An 18,595-nucleotide genomic window follows, 5' to 3' on the forward strand; every position below is an offset into this window, starting at 1 on the left:
GTTCCAGCATTTTTTGGTCGGTGGTTGTTCAGCAGTTAGTTGTGATTTTGGTGTTTCCATAAGGGGTGAGCTCACGTCCTTCTACTCCACCGTCTTGTCTCCTCTTTTTTTTTCTTTTCCTTCATGCTGAGTCTAGTGTCACTTGCTCATTGGGGGTGGCATGAAGAGGCTTTGCATGCTTCACTTCAGACCAGAGTTCCTCGGGCAAAAAGGCTGCTGAAGAATTACAGATACTTTAAAATATGAGTTTAGTTCTTTTCTGAGGTAGTCTTGATGTGGTGACTGGTTGAATTTAGAGTTTCAGACACTTGCATTCTACACAGAGATGAAAGATGTGACATATTAATAGATTTAATGTTGCCAAGATAATAGGTAAGCAATGAATCCTGAAATATTAATTGATAATGTAATTAAATTAACTCTATAACATGAACCTTATAATATTTAAAAAATTACTGATTCAGGACTTGGAATATAGTGGTAATAGTTAACTTGTCAATCCTGGCCACCAGACCAGATGTTCTGCTCTTTGATAAACTGAAGGTTAGAAATGGCAAGCACTCCTGTGGAAAGTGGTCCTTCCTTTCCTTCAAAGGACACAGACAAATCTGAGCCCTATGGTCTTCATTTGATTCACATTTGAGAAAAAAATACAAGATGAAACAACAAAAATAGATTTAGTATAAAATGTGGAGTTAAACTACATGATCTGTAAGTTCTCTAACAGCTCTTAAATTCTCTGATTAAATTATATTGAGAAGTATTAGATTTGTTAATGTAATTATTCTCTTTTCCACTGTTAAAAAAATATTCTTTCATATATAGTTTAACTAGTTATATTAACAGTCAGTGAAATGTCATATTCCAGGACTGTTATCTACCATGTCCTTTGTATTATTTCCACCAACCATCATAACACCACCTCCTGCCATCTTTTCTCCCTTTGTTCTTCCTTCCCTTGTCCCCATATCTAGTAACATGACTTGTAGATGCTCAAGAAGCATCCACTGAATCACTAAATAAATGAGCACACAGTGTGAGATGGGGGACCTTTGTTGTGGTGGTGGTAGTAGTTATTTTGAAACTACTTTCATGCAGCAGGAAATTTTGACACAAAAATAGATTTTTCTAATGACCTTAAAACCTATATTACAAAAGTTTTTAAATCAAATTCACGTGAGTTTTTAAAATGAAATAAAACACAAAATATCATGTTATATTTGACTGGAGAATGTTCACATTTTAAGTTCTCAGAAATTTGAATATTGTTTTGAATTAATAGTAATTTAAAAGAAGTTAAATGCAACATGACAAAATGGAAATGGTAAACCTGGAATGTCTCATAATTAACCTTCAGCAATAATGTCACTCACCATTGCTTCTCCCGTGGATGTGAACATGGAGTGCCCAACAAACATTTTAAAAGAATACATAATGTTTTTCTCCAAGTAGGAGATTAAACTGAATTATAAATTTCTGTATTATACAGGGATATGGATATGTATACACACACAGAGTTCCTGATTCTTAATGTGGGCCCATTGCAAGGGAAGATAAAAATAAATATCAGAGCATAGTGGGAGGTTCTCTCTGTCTAGGGCAGTCAAACTTGTAAAGGGTGATGGAGAGAAACTAAGAGATTAGACAAGATCATCTGTAAAGTCCCTGTAGGCACTGTGTTTCTGTTGCTATCCAGTACAGTACTTACCAGATGATATGGAAGCCAAAAAAAAAAATGAACACACATTGCTCCACTTTTTCCTTCTGCCGCTGCTCGTGGTGAGTAGGACCACAGAGACTCATCATGCACTTCCATCCAGGCCTGTACACTGCACCCCAGCACTGTGGCCCTCTCGACCTCAGTCCTGTCTATCCTTCTTGTGTTTTGTAATGCTGGCTGGGGAACTGGTTATGACACCTTGAGTGTAGATCTAGATCATTAAGGTCATTGGAAGGGTTCCTGCCTAATATTAATACTCCAAAAGGAAACATTTCACAAGGTTTTTGTTGGTTTGCACATAGTTGCTTATACTTCTTCATAGCCACTTTATGGAGCTAGAGAACTTTAAATACTGTGCTTAAGAGAAACTCATCATTTCATGGATTAGAAGAATATTGCTAAAATGTCCATACTACCCAAAGTGATCTACATATTCAATGCAATGCCTATCAAAATCCCAATGACATTCTTTACAGAAATAGAAAAAGACATCCTAAAATTCATGTGGAACCACAAAATATCCTAAATAGCCAAAGCAATCTTGAGCACAAACAACAAAACTGAAGGCATCACACTTAATGATTTCAAAATATATTACAAAGCTCCAATAATCAAGACAGTATGGTACTGGCATAAAAACAGACCTGTAGACCAATGGAATGAACTAGAAACCCCAGAAATAAATCCATACATCTGCGGTCAACTGAACTTCAACAAGGGTTCCAAGAACACTAAATGGGGAAAGGATAGTCTGTTCAATAAATGATGTTAGGAAAACTGAATATCCACATGCAAAAGAATGAAATTGGCCCCTATCTCACAGCATTTATAAAAACCAACTCAAAACAGATTAAAGACTTAAATATAAGCCCTGAAACCAAAAAACTAGTAGATGAAAGCATAGGGGAAGAAAACGTTCTTAACTGTGGTCTGGGCAATGATTATTTAGATATGGCACCAAAGCATAGGCAGCAAAAGAAAAAATAGACAGGTGGGATTACATCAAGCTAAAAACTTCTGCACAGTAAAGGAAACAGCAGAGTGAAAAGGCAACCTATGGAATAAGAGAAAATATTTGCAAATCATATATCTGATAAGGGGTTAATATCCAAAATATATAGGGAAGTCATACAACTCAATAGCAAAAAAACCAAAAACGAACAAAAAAACTCGATTTAAAAATGAGCAAAGGACCTGAATAGACCTTTCTCAAAAGAAGATATACAAATGGCCAACAGCTGTATGAAGAGGTGTTCAGCATCACTGCTCATCAGGGGAATGCAAATCAAACCACAGTGAGATGAGATATCATCTCACACCTGTTAGAATGGCTGTTGTCAAAAAGACAAAAGATAACTGGTGTAGGCGAGGATGTGGAGAAAAGGGAACTCTTTTTTTTTTTTTTTTTTTTTTTTTGAGAAAAGGGAACTCTTGTACACTGTTGATGGCAATGTAAATTGGTACAGCCATTATGGAAAACATGGAGGTTCCTCAAAAAGTTAAAACTTTATTATGATCCAGCAATGGGTTGACTTTTCACTGTTGATTATTTCCTTTGCTGTGCGGAAGATTTATCGTTAGATGTAGTCTCACTTGCCTATTTTTGTTTTTGTTGCTTTCAAATTTGGAGGGAGGTTTGGAAGTTTTTCTTACTTGGAGACTGTTAGTGGAACTTATTAGGTGTCCTATTTCTCTTATGGAATTAAGAAACAAAAAATATTAGAGAGTAATTTAACATTTGGGGAGAGATTTGCAAGTTTGTTTTCACTAGGAGACTGTTAGTGGAACACACTAGGTGTACCATGTCTTTTATGAAATTAAAAAACAAACAATTTAAAAATAAAACAAAACCTGAGGCCACCCTTTAAGATGTTAGGGTTGCCACTTTTAAACACCTTAAGGAGGAGCCTGGCACTCTCTCTCACCAGCACCTATCCTAGTTCTTATTTTCAACCAGTATCCTAATTTGAGACCCTTTGGTAGACAACTGCCTCTAATGTGGTATTGATGATTTCCATCATGTATGTATATCCTGCTGATTTAATGTTTTAGAAAATTTGGTTTCTCCAAAGTTTATCCCAAAGTAGAGAATCAGCCTGGCATGTGACTCCTGACACAATAACAAGCTAAGGATGTAAATAAATCCTTAGGAAGAACACACAATTTTAAAAAGTCACCTCCTCCAGAAATCTGTTCTCTTAATACTTTAGTTTTTGTCCACACAGTAATCTAACCTTCAAGGATTTGGGACATGTTAGTACTTTAAAGGCAACTTTTTATAGTCATTTGTATCATATATCCATCCCCCCCCAGATTTAACTGAGGATTAAGTCTTAATTCTATTCTGCTTATTTTGTAAGTTAATAGGAGAGATACATGTATAATATTTCATTTCTGTTTTCCAAAACCTTGTTCAACAAATTATACTTTTATACTTCATCTTCTTTGTGACACACTATATCAAAGTTCCTCGGAGGACAAAGCGTCTTACTTAGTAGTGAAGCCTATTGTGGCTTTAATAAAATATTCCTCAAGCACATGCTTTGACTATGTACATTTCATAACATCTTACTTCCCTGTATCTCAGTACAATTATTATCATTATTAGTCAACATTCATTATTCGTATGTAATAGTATCTGACACAAAAATATCATTGCCCAGAGCTTCCCTGGTGGCGCAGTGGTTAGGGGTCCGCCTGCCGATGCAGGGGGCGCGGGTTCGTGCCCCGGTCCGGGAGGATCCCACGTGCCGCGGAGCGGCTGGGCCCGTGAGCCATGGCCGCTGGGCCTGCACGTCCGGAGCCTGTGCTCCGCAACGGGAGAGGCCCGCGTACCGCAAAAAAATATGTATATCATTGCCCAAAGGGCAGAGAAAAAAAGAGAGACATGCATAAACACCAAAGGAAGTGGAATATAAATCTAGGAAAGAATTTTTTAAGTGAAGAGAACACATGCAGATACTGATTTTTCTTTCTTAGATATTTTACCACAGCACTGCTGGTATCTGAAAACCTCTACAGTTTATTTTCCTGATAAATACCATACCAATAGCTTTTTTTCAGGTTTACTAACTTCTCATATTAAATTATCTTACTATTCTTCTGGCTGCAAAATAGGAAAGCTAAAAAGAAAGGGGGAAATAGCCCAGTGGTGTTACACTTCTGAAGAATATTGTCAACTGCTTATTTTCTACACGTTTATATTTTGGGGGGAGCAAAAGTAGAACGGGGTGTTTTTTTTAAAGTGTCGTCCAGACAAAAATTTAAAAGAAAAGAATATATTCATTTTTAGGTCATGGGAGCCAGAGGATTCTTGACATGGTAGATGATATCCTACAGACTGTTGTAGTAGAGATGACGTTTTTGGCTATGTGAATGGATTTGCCCAGATCAGGCCTGAAATGTCAGGCTCGTTCTTTCTTTTTTGTAGAACTCCCTTTTCTTGGAGTTCTAGCCCTTACATGTTCCACACCCTGATGGCTGCTTGTGGCTCTGCCTTACAAGCTTGCACAGTGCATTCATAAAGAGAAGGTCCATCTCTTGGAGGTATGTGATTTTGCTTTGATGGTTTGCTATTACAGCTCATTACTCCACAATTTTATGACATTGCTTAGTGTGTCTTTTTAAAAAATCCACTTGGAACCCATGACTGATATTTACCATTTGATGGAACAGATGGGAAACTTTACATTGCAAGTGTCAGAAAGCCCAACCCATGCTCATGGAGGCAAAATGGGAAATTATTAACTCACATAGTAGGAAAAGTTCAGTGTTAGCTGAAGGTATCCCTTAGCCCAGGGGCTTAAAATCCTACCAGAATCCTGCCTCCCAGCTCTGTCTTCATTTTTTAGGCTCCCTCTGGTGACAAGATGGCTGGCAAAGGCTCCAGCTGTGTATGTTCTCAGATTCTAGTCAGCTCCAAAAAACAGACTATTTGAGCAAAAGGTCTAGGCCTGGTAGGCATTCACACAGTTATCTTATATGCCCATCTGTGAACCATTAGCTATGGTTTAGGAGAATGGAATGTGCTTATTGGCTTAGATCTAGGTCACATACCTTCCCCTGGAGCTTGGAATAGGATCAGCTCCATACAGTTCACATGGATTGAGGACCGTTATCCAAAGACAAGACATCTATTCTGCATGGCTAAAAAATAAGAAATGCCCACTTCAGCATTAAATGACAAATGAAATCACCAGTTACAAGACCCTACTATACAGCCTACTGAATACAACAATGTTAATGTAACATTTTGCTGAGAGAAGCATGCTTGTAGAGCATGAGGGTAAAAGAATCCTGAAGCTGTTCAGCCTATATAAAGGGCATGAGAATTGCTGATTAGGTTAACGTCAGGTTCAAGCTCACATGAAAGATCAGTTTTAGAAACAAGAATATAATCTGAACTCCCACTTTCAGCCATGATGGAAGAAATAGATATACCTTCGCATCTTACACAACTAGCAAACCATAAAAAGTATATAAAACAACAGTCAGACATTGAACAACAGATGTTACAGTTCTGTGATACCTAAAGAAGGAACACAAACAAGATCAGTCTTAAGAGTGCTCTCACTGCCTGGAGGCAGTTTCTAGGCCACAGCACATGGAGCGGGAATCCAAAGAGGACCTGCTGGTCTAACCAAGTTGAGGACACAGAGACTGGAGTTTGACAAGACAAAGCTAAAATTTCTGGGGCAGGGTACCTGGGGGACAGAGATGTATGCAGAAAGTGCTCTGGAGATCTGCATAGGAGTCTTCATGAGTCTTTGGTACTTAGCTACACGTGCATGAGAAAAAACTATCAGAAAACCACCAGAAAGCAATAGGCTGAATAATTACTGAAATTGTCCCTGGGCTGCATACAGTTTTGCCCACCAGTCAGAGTAGAAAGACATCATAAAACATAAGGCATTGTTTAAAAGTCCTCAGAATGGTATCATCGTCTTAGTAACATGACTGAATTAGCAGTAGACTAAAGGCTGCAGTGAGGAAAGAAATGGAAACTATTTAAAACAATCCAAATGGAATCTCTAGAGATGAAAAATATACCTGAAATTTAAAATACATTGGATGGTATTAATGGCATATTAGGTACCACAGAAGACAAGATTAGTGAACCAGAAGACATAGCAATAAAAAATAACCAAAATGGAAGACAGAAAGAATCAAAAGTTCACGGTGGGGGGGGTACAGCATCAGTGACCAGTGGGACAATGCCAATCAATCTAACTTCAGTGTACTTGGAGTCAGAAGTACATTTTTATAAAAGAAGAAAATTACACGTTTTTATTAACATCTTTAAGTAAAGATTATTTCAATGTAGGAAAAATATGTCAACAGAGAAACATGGATTATTTTCCTTTGTCACTGGTACTCTTACATATTTTACAAAGTTCTTTAAAAAGCAGCAGGGGAAGTGGGAAGAATACTTGTTACATACAGATGAATAAAGAATGAGAGCAGGACTTCCCTGGTGGCGCAGTGGTTGAGAGTCTGCCTGCCGATGCAGGGGACATGGGTTCGTGCCCCGGTCCGGGAAGATCCCACATGCTGTGGAGCGGCGCCGCTGAGCCTGCGCATCCGGAGCCTGTGCTCCGCAACGGGAGAGGCCACAACAGTGGGAGGCCTGCGTAGCGCAAAAAAAAAAAAAAAAAAAAAAAAAGAATGACAGCAAAATTCTCATCAGCAACTATGCAAGACAATGGAATAATATTTTCAAAGTACGCAATGACAACAACAAAAACTATAACCTAGAATTCTATATCCAGCAAAACTATCTTTCAAAAATGAAGGCAAAATAAAATATTTGTTTTTTAAACAAAGAAAAACTGAGTGAATCCATTACCAAGAGACCTATGCTATAAGAATATTAAAGGAAGTTCTTCAGACAGAAGGAAAATAATTTCAGATGGAAATTTAGATCTGTACAAAACAATACAGAATGCCAGAAATGGTAAACATATAGGTAAGTGTAAAATGTTTCTTTTCCTTCATTTTAGTGTTTTTTAAAACATAAGTTTACTGTTTAAAGCAAAAATAGTAATATATTATGTAGTTTGTACAAGTAAAACAAATAATATCGTAAAGTACAGGGTGGGAGGAGTGGAAATGTACTGTTGTAAGATACAGTATACGTGAAGTGGTATAATATTGAGGGTAGACTATACTATTGTTAAAGATGTGTACTGTAAACCTTAGAAGTCTAAAGAATAAAATAGTTATAAGCTAATAGAGGAGGCAAAATGGATTCATAAAAAGTATGTAATTTATCCAAAACTATGCAAGAAAAGAGAAAAAAGAACAAATGGAATATATAGAAAGAAAAAGCAAGATAACAGATTTAAACCCAATTATACTGATAGTTACATTAAATGGAACTAGACTAAACACTCCATTGAAAGATAGAGGTTGTTGTCAGATTGGATTTAAAAACCAAGACCCAACTATATTCTATCCACAAGAAACCCACTTTAAAGACACAGAGAGGTAAAAAGAAAAAGATATACCATATAGACAGTAATTCAAAGAAAATTAGAAAAGCTATATTTATACTAAACATAGTAGTTTTCAGAATAAATATTATTGGCAGTAAAAACATTAAAATTCATTAAGAGGGGACTTCCCTGGTGGCACAGTGGTTAAGAATCCACCTGCCAATGCAAGGGACACAGGTTCAATACCTGGTCCGGGAAGATCCCACATGCCACAGAGCAACTAAGCCCGTGTGCCACAACTACTGAGCCCGCATGCCACAACTACTGAAGCCCGTGCACCTAGAACCCGTGCTGCACAACAAGAGAAGCCACCGCAACGAGACACCCTCACACCGCAACAAAGAGTAGCCCCCGCTTGCGCAGCTAGAGAAAGCCTGCGTGCAGCAACGAAGACCCAACACAGCCAAAAATAAATAAATAAAATAAAATTCATTCAGAGGACATAATTTAAATTTTATATGCACCTAAAAACAGAGATTCAAAATATGTAAAGCAACTGAACTGAAAAGTGAAATGGACAAATCCACAATTATAGATGGAGATCTCTACACTTCTCTCTCAGACATAGGACAAATAGACAGACAAATAGAACAAATGGAAAATTAGTAAGGGCTTAGAAGACTTGAACAACAGTATCAACCAATTTGACCTAACTGATATTTGTATTCTACTTGGCAACAGCAGAATACACATACTATTCAAGTGAACATGAAAGATTCACCAAGATAGACAATATTCTGGGCCATAAAACAAGTGTCAATAAATGTAAAAGGATTGAAATCACACAAAGTATATCCTCTTACCATGACAGAATTAAATTCAAAATCAATAACAGATATCTGAAAATGTTCCCACGTATTTGGAAATTAAACAACTTACTGTTAAATAACTCATGAATTAAAGAAGTAATCACAGGGACATTGGAAAATATTTTGAACTGAATAAAAAGAAAAATACAACACATCAAAATTTGTGGAATGTGGCCGAAGTAGTGCTTAAAGTGGAATTCATACCACTAAGTGCTTATTTGGGGAAAGAGTATAAAAAGGTCAAATCAATTAGCTTCCAACTTAGGAAACTAGAAAAACACCCAATTAAACCAATAGAAAAATAATGGAGAAAATCTGGATCTCTTTTACTAGAGCTTTAAAAAGGGTTTGAACTACATAGTTTAATAATTTTTTTGCACATTTTAATCAAACCTTTTTCCAGGTGTATTAGAGAAATACTTTATTCATAATATAATATGTTTTAACAGCAGACTGCTTTAGATGACATTTTTACAACCAAACCAAAGAGAAATTGAAATCTGGTTTTGTGGAAATGTTAATATTAGTACAGGCTTGGAGGCTTTGTGGAATTATGGATCATAAGATAATGTGGATTAGTCTGAGGCTTTTTTTGTCTCTCAGTGTTCAGTTTACATACTGCAATGTGGTATAGAGATTATCTGTCACTCAGCTGTGTATTATACAGTGGATTTTATTGCACAACCAAGTTGATTCATTGATTTTATTTTCCTGTTATATCAATACCTTCATAATACAAGTTTAGGAGATTGGTATTTTGAAGTATTGATTCACTGTGTCTATATTTTTTTACTACTGGTATTTGAATGCAAACATTATTCCAAGTAATGAAACTAAACTGTCAAAGTAGAAGTGTTTTAGGTATGGCATGTGACATGTTTAAACTTTAACAGTTATTCACTTTAGAGGTAAAGCTCTCATTAGAGCTCCGATGAAAAGAAATTAAAAAGAAATTAGCTTCTGAAACCTGGAAAATGGCTAAACATTATAGTTTTTTTAATACTTTAAACACCCATATTTTGAAATGGAAAGTGTTTTTTAATTATTGGGTGATATTTATTGTTATATCATTTATTATACAAACTGTACCTTGCAATGTGATAAATAAATAAAATAAATGCCTTGATTACTTTGGTGTTTCCACTGCCTGATGCCTGGATTTCAAGTCGAAGGTTTTGTGCAAGGGGCCACTCTTGCAGCTTAGAACAGAACCTTGACACCAGAAACTGTGTTCGTGTTCCGGTGTTAATGTGGTTGTGTACGATTCTGAGCAAGTTCATTTGCACCACATCAGCTCAGCTGTAACTTATTTATTTATTTACTTTTGGCCGCACCACAGGATCCTGACCAGGGATCGAACTTGTGCCCCCTGCAGTGGAAGCGCAGAGTCTTAACCACTGGACCTCCAGGGGAAGTCCCTCAGCTGTAATTTTAGAGATATTTCCCCTTCATTGGGCTAGTGTTGATAGGGAAATGTAGATCATGAAGGAAGCCATAAAGAAATTTAAACTTTGTCAGTAAGGCCCTGTATAGGATTATGGTGAATGGACTGTGTGAGTAGAATTGATAATAATTCATTATTTTTTCTGTGCATGTTGAAAGTACTGTTTAATATGCCAGTTAATAAAAACCATTTTTATGTTTTTCATGTGGAAGAAGAGTTAAACTATTAATGTTGTCCTAGTAATTGCTGTACTAGTAAAGTAGGACTAGTGTTGTCATAGCCTGACCATGTTATATCGGCTTTTTCCTGTAGTTATTTCTCATATTTAAGGGGATACCACTTATTTGTGGTATGACCACGGTATGTCCAGCAGGCTTTTATAGTTATCTCCCTCAATTTTGAACAGTTTTCTCACTCTTGAAACATTAGGTCACTGAGTTTTCTATCATTTGTCATGCTTTTCACAGTAATACTTCTGATGGTGTTAACTACTTGTGAGGTGAAGTCTGTGCCTCACAGAGTCCCTGCACAATCATGTGTAGCAGCCAGTTGTAGAAGCTGTTATTAGCACCTGCGCCCCTTTGCCAGCTGTCCAGTGCCCCCAGGCACACAGAACCTCCTAGATTCTGTCTGCCGCTGGCTAGAGGGTGTGCCCCTCCTATACCAGGCACTCACCAGCCCCAAGTACTGCTCGAAGCCATGTTTCAGCAAGTGCTCCGGGGATTCCTTCTGCCTTTCCTGCCGTGGGCACCACCTTTCATGTCATTCCATCAGGACAAGAGGGGGAGGCATAGTCAGCGTGATATCAGTGCTGCTGGCTTAACCGTACCCAAACCTTACTGTTTGTTATAGGTTTTTCCTGAAGAATGTTAAGGCCACTAATAGTTTAAATAACAAGGCAAGAAGGTATTGCTTTGATACTAAAGATACTCCTATTTTTAAGTTCCCCCTCCCTACCTTTTTTTCCTGTAGGGAACCTCTATACAATTTTATGTATTTGTTGTTAATGATCATAGCCAATGTTCTACATTCTCTTCTCATTATGTAGTATAAATCAACATATACTTTAACTGAAGAGGTCAAATTAGGACCCAAATTCTAAATTCCAAATCTTTTGGATCAAAATCAAGCCATCTTGGTGAGGCTAAAATTGGTTACTTAAAAGAGTACATTCTGGTTGCCCTAAAGATAAAAATGGAAAAGAAAAAAAAAGAGAGAGAGAAAGCCTTTCCTGCCCAGCTGCCTGCCTACCTATGTTCCTTTCGTTTCGATTTGGATCATCTGTTCTCTCCCTTCATTGCCCAATACCACGCTGGAGAACTGACTCATCAGGGCCTCCCAAATTAAGAGCAGCAGCTGAAATGTCATTCCCACCTTTCAAGCACAATTTCATTTCCCCCAACGTTCTTACTGCGTCCAACGGAGTTTACATTTGCAGCAGGCTTTGCAGGAATGCTGCTTGGCTGTTTGCATTCATGCTTATTTCTGCAGGTAGTGTTATGGCCTGGAAGGGATAATGAAGATGTGCTGAATTTTTCTTTCTCTTCTAATAGCATGGAATTCTTTTCCGTTGTTTCTGTTACTGACATTCAAACTGGAGATGTGAACATCAGAAACATGAGAAGCAGACATGCTGGTTTTCTTATAGAAGCCAGGGTTTGGGTCAGTATAACAGTAGGCCCAGTGAGCATGGCTTCAGTTTTTACCTAGGTCAGTACACCGGAGATACAGGACCCTTGGCCTGTGCCACGTGGGCCTCTCAGTAGCCCACCCATCTCCCTCACTGTCTGTCCTTTTCAGCCTGCTTCTGACCAGTGCCCTGCCTGTAACAGACTCTTTTGGGTCCATTAGTTAATCCAGTCTTTCATCTCCAGTTTTAAGGTGATTGATGTGACAGGAGGTATTCACAGGTGAGAGCAATCTCAGATGCCATGGTAATAAAGTTGTCCTTTCTCCAGTTGCAAAAGAGAAGAGGTCTTTAAAACAAGTTGCTATGCCCTTTGTTCATGAAGGTATAATTCAAGCCGTGTACTCTGTCACTTTCATTTGTCGAGATGTACCAAAATCTTTGGAGGTGGCCTAGAAGAAACATACTTGTGGCCAACTTACGAGGTTACTTTTCTCAGGATCATCTCTGACCTCACTGATACTGTTATATGATGATGCTGATTGATACCAAAACATCCCCCAGAGGAATCCCTTTTTTATAAAATGATCAAGTGATTTGTTTAAATAACTCTAAGGAAGAAACAGTCCTCTTTATAAAGGAATTGGTTATTTTCCCACCTTATGAAGCCAATGTATGTCATTATGGTCATACAGTAAACAGCAGAAACAGAGGTGGCTTCTGCTTATACGAAACAGTAACTAGAGACTAAAGAATGTCACAGAATAAAAAGCAAGGTGCTAACACCTCCTTTCTCACAAGACCACCGTGCCTCAGCCTCAGCTACAAGAAACACAGACAAGGAACCAGAAATTCGGTGGGTTTCGTTTGGTTTGGTTTCTTAACACCTTCAAGAGGAAGAGAGATGACACATTTTCTTGATTTATATCCAGTGCTAGCAAAGTTATCAGATTTCCTGGTCCATAACTAAGAACTGGTGGATGGAAAAGGGAGAAGGGTTAGGAGGAAAGAAAAAGAGCCAACAACTTTGGAGAATAAGAAGAGGCAGGAAGACTAAAACACAAACTTATGAAAACATAAAAATCTGGGGCAATTTAGAATTGAAATCCCCTAAAAATGGAAAATGTCACTAATGAGTGTTCGTTGTGTTCTGTTATGAAGACGTCAGTAACCTTGATTCCCTGGGTGTTGGCCTGTGCAGATGTCTAAGGGCGTCTGCTAACTGCAGGGAATCACAGGCACAGGTCACTCTGTCTTATAAACCAGGGCTTGGCCCAAGCTCCTGCACTCCTTGTGAACCACTCAGGCCTCCTTTCTACCAGATCCCACCCTAGCTCTTTCTTAGTATTCTCCTAAGCAGAAAGAACCCCCAAGATGCAACTTTTGACCTTTTAATTGTTGCGTTTTGAATACCTGTTACATTCTGATTTGATCATTCTGAGACGGGTAATCAAAATGCAACCACATCTAGGAAGCAGAATTATCTGCAGGTGTCAGTGCCCTAGAGCCTCATGTGCAGGAACAGCGCCCTGTTTCCTTCGTGCTAGGTAGAGGAGAACAACTGCAGAGCTATTCTAAGTTGTACAATTTGTGCAACTGACTTGTTAAAGATACCTTTTTCTGAATTGGTAAAATATGTGATAAAAACATCACTGATAACGTAAAACTGCATATAAAATAAAACATTTGGGTAAAGCTCAAATATAACACAATCACCCTTTTTAAAAGAAAGTATTTGTCACTTTTTCTTTAATGCACTTGACACTGTTATAGTATGATTGTAATGACATCCAGGAAAGAAACTTGCGTTCAAGTCCAACAGCCCTTCTCTGAATTTCTGGCCAGTTCCAGTTCCTATTCCCCACTTTTTCTAAACTCTTCATTGGCTCCATGACTGAACTTACTTCCTAACACACAGAAACTAGACCATTGGGTATGAACTCCCTTAGCCTTCTGCCTCCAGGACCCCACCACTCCTGCACTGCACAGCCATCCTCTTCCCCTTACCCTTGGCCCTGCCAACACAGGGAAGGGGAAGAGTTGAGTTTTCTTTTATTCAAAACTAATCCCTCTGCCCTGGCTCCCATCTCCATTGGTTGCCCTCAGGAACCTTACTCCATGGGTTACCTCCTCTTTCTCAGGAATCTTCAATCAGCCATTTCCATCTCTTCCACTGTTTCCCTCCCACCTCACTTCCAAACCTGTTCTGCTACTTCTCTTTCCCCTGTTAATGCCATCTTCCCCCTAAGAGTTAGCCCTCGTTCTTCCTCTCTCCTTTGCCTCTGATTCAGTTAGTCACCAAGCGCTGTTGATTCTGCCCCATGTTCTCCATCAGTACACTCTGAGTTCAGATCCGTGTCATCTGTTACCTGGACTACTGCTGTAGCACCCTCGTCTGTCCTCCTCCAGCCTTGTCCCCTCAACTGTGTCACTTTCCTTAAAAATCTTCAGTGGCCCTGCATTGCTGACTGAACAAAGTATACATTTGTAGGCGTGGAAGAGGCCCTGTCTGCCTCTCAACTCCTGCCACGCCGGTCATTAGGGTCACCTAATGCACCCCGCTCCAACACGCCTACCCCCATTCAGGCCTGTTCTGCTCACCTGGCTGACCCTGCTCATCCTGGAAGCTGCAGCTCACACATAATACCCGAGCAGTGCCCACCCCAGCTACCCTCACACTTTGCAGACACTTTCAGAAGAGGCTTTTCACATTATATTTAACAGGAGAAACCTATGGTGAATTCCTTGAGCCAATATTTGGTTTAATCTTTGTATATGTCATCACCTAATAACTGTTCATGAATGAATAAAAATAATTAACGAGTGATGTCTGTTTGTTTTGATGACCTCTAGGGGAATAAAAAAGACAAAAAGACTACAATACTCCATTTTTACAAATACAATCCAGCGTCATGAAAGTCACAAAACAAACAAAATTTAAGAAATAACAAATTTTAGATACAAAAATTCAAAAGGGAATCCAGTAAAATCCTGTTATACAAATACAAGTTTAGTAAGCTTCCAGGGCTTCAAGGCCTACTTCTAGAACCATTTCCTGGAGAGCTACATAACCTGCCTTAGAAACAGTTTAAAAAAACAAAAGTAAAAACACCACCACCACTAAAACCAGCCCCCAAGATGCCTTTATTAAAACCTGTCCGAGAAGGAAATGTATAAAGAACAATTTCCTGAAGATTTACTTTCTGAGATACGTGTGTGATCCTCTGATTAGAGAACATTGGGCCGCTCAGACAGTGAAACTCTTCCTTCAGCATATGTAATATGAAGAAATGCCCCAAGGTTTTCAAAAGGCCACATTCATTACTACTTTGTGAAGGTGAGGAAGGGAATTGGTTCTATCACAACATCTCAATACCCAGTTGTGTTTGCCAAGAGCCCTTCTCTGTTTCAGTGGTTTACATACCAGTAGAACTTTAACACCCTTTATCATGAGTAACTGGCAGGTACAAAACCAGACTTCCTCCACACTTCTAATCCAATTTATTAACCTTACCAAGTTAAGTAAAACTGGATTATCCTGAGACTTCCCCTAAAAATAACTTCACAATTCTCTAGCTATTTCATGATTATATAACTTTTAAAATATGAGTCAGTGCTATCTATTTCACTCATTCGCCTCAGATTAAAAGCAAGATTACATACTTTATCCAGTTTTATTCACTCAGAGGAACACAGAAGAAAATAAAGACATCACAGACTATCTGAAAGTTGATCTTGAGCTCGGCTTCAGGAACTCCAGGAAATGCTTTCAGTTTACAGGCTGTGAACATCATTAACAATCCAGAAGCAACTGTATCTGCATTCCTGACCCTTTTCCATAAAAGACATAGAAGGGATTATGGCTGCCTTTTCAAAATCAACACAACATTTTGTACTTGAGCTTACTTGGCAGTGATCAGAGTCACAAGCACATACCTGCTTGGAATGAACCCTGGGTTATTCACTGCTACCATATATGGATATTTTGGCCAGTAGTAGTATTTCGAATTCTGATATACCATATTTCATTGATTCTACTATATGCTTTTTTTTTCATTTTAACATCTCTGAAATTGGGATTAAGCTTATAATCAGTGGCATGTCATAAATTAATTGGCATGGTTTTTCTAAATGGAATATATGTATCTTACATTCAGGGTAAGTCTTATGTTCAGTAGCCTCTTAAGTTTGAAGTACGTTTATTTATTTTTATATATATATATATATATATATATATATATATATATATATAAAACCACTTACTAATATACAAATAAGACCTAATTAAACTTAAAAGCTTTTGCACAGCAAAGAAACCATAAACAAAATGAAAAGACAACCTACAGAATGGGAGAAAATATTTGCCAACTATGTGACCGACAAAATATACAAACAGCTCGTATAGCTCAATATCAAACAAACTATCCAATCAGAAAATGGGCAGAAGACCTAAATAGACATTTCTCCAAAGAAGACATACAGATAGCCAAAAGGCATATGAAAAGATGCTCAACATTGCTAATTAGTAGAGAAATGCAAATCAGAACTACAGTGAGGTATCACCTCACACCGGTCAGAATGGCCATCTTTAAAAAGTCCACAAACAATAAATGCTGGAGAGGGTGTGGAGAAAAGGAAACCCTCCTATACTGTTGGTGGGAATGTAAATTGGTGCAGCCACTATAGAGAACAGTATGGTGGTTCCCTAAAAATCTAAAAATAGAACTACCATATGATCCAGCAATCCCACTCCTTGGTGTATATCTGAAGAAAACCATAATTCGGAAAGATACAAGAACCCCAAAGTTCATTGCAGCACTATTTACAATAGCCAAAACATGGAAGCAACCTAAATGTCCGTCAGCAGATGAATGGATAAAGAAGACATACACATACACACACACACACACACACACACACACACACACACACACACACACGATGGAATACTACTAAGCCATAAAGAAGAATGAAATAATGCCACTTGCAGTAACATGGATGAACCTAGAGATTATCATACTGAGTGAAGTAAGCCAGACAGAGAAACACAAATACCATATGATATCGTTTATATGTGGAATCTAAAAGGAAGGAAAAGACACAGATGAACTTATTTCCAAAACAGAATGTTTACCAAAGAGGAAAGGGGAAAGGGGGAGGGATAAATTAGGAGGCTGGGATTAACATATACACACTACTGTGTATAAAATAGATAACCAACCAACAAACAAAAAATCACTTATATAAATAGAACAGTAGTAACAATGATAGTCTTAGCTGTGAATTTCATTATTTGCCAAAGCTGTTTTGGCAGATATTTATGTTGAAATCAAATCGTCACACTGTGATTTTCACTCTCTTGTATTACTGTTTTCTGATGGAGGAAATCATATATATGTAAGAAATTATCTCAAGCAAATGCAATTTGATACAGATCAGTAACTTCCTTGTTCCCTGTCCCTCCCTTTTCTTTTGACTTTTTTTTTTTTTTTTTTTTTTTTTTTTTTGCGGTACGCGGGCCTCTCACTGTTGTGGCCTCTCCCGTTGCGGAGCACAGGCTCTGGATGCGCAGGCTCTGCGGCCATGGCTCATGGGCCCAGCCGCTCCGCAGCATGTGGGATCTTCCCGGACCGGGGCACGAACCCATGTCCCCTGCATCGGCAGGCGGACTCTCAACCGCTGCGCCACCAGGGAAGCCCTGACTTATTTCTTGAGTACATTTTTAGCCAATATTTGCTCAGAAGTCTTAAAGTGTTACTGATAATATTCAAGATATTTTTTCTTTTATTCTTTAATGTTTGGGGTTTGGATTTATTGCTTCTCTATTCTACCAATATTTTTTCATTTAGGTTAAGCTAGAATGGCTTCTCTTTCCTATCCATAAAGTCTATAGGTATCTTGGCATTTGAATCCTTCTTCTTTGGAGGTTCCTTTCTTAGGGATAAAAGAATCAAATGCAGTAAAACCTTTATGAGCTGGAAAGATGAGTGAATAATTACTGTATTCAAACAGGGTTTCTGATCAACTGTAGCTTCTGCAGTTTCTAAAATATATTCATTTTCTTTTGCTAACATAGTATCAAATGGTTCTGAACAGATATTAGCCCTTTTTGATGATTCTGTTGTAACCAGCCACTAAATACCACCTTCACCACCCGTGGCCCTGACTGTGGTCACAGAGGACAGGAGATGGATCATCTGACAAAATCCTTATAGACAGATTCTGTCTACATCACTCCTCATCCCCATGCATGCCGCAGCGCTCAGAATATGCCCGTACTTGTATAGCGCATAGATGAGACTGCTTCCAGCTGGAGGGGACCAGTTGGAAAATTCCACTGTAGAAATGGTTTTCAAAAGTAAATAGCAGAATATTGGTTTGATTTATCACCATTTCTAAAACAAAGAGGAAATCAAGCTCTGAAGGAAATTGTAACTGCTTGGCTGTTCCACTCAACCAAGGTTTTTCTAACTGTAACCATATTGTGCCTCTTGATACTGA

General features: G+C 38.3%; 1 protein-coding gene across 5 annotated transcripts in view; it reads left to right on the forward strand.

Annotated features, from left to right (window-relative positions):
- Positions 1-18,595, forward strand: part of CHN1 (chimerin 1) — a 176,501-nt gene that overhangs the window by 135,043 nt on the left and 22,863 nt on the right. The window lies entirely within an intron of this gene.

Source organism: Pseudorca crassidens, chromosome 6 (genome assembly GCF_039906515.1).
Source record: "Pseudorca crassidens isolate mPseCra1 chromosome 6, mPseCra1.hap1, whole genome shotgun sequence".
In the NCBI taxonomy this organism is placed as follows: Eukaryota; Metazoa; Chordata; class Mammalia; order Artiodactyla; family Delphinidae; genus Pseudorca; species Pseudorca crassidens.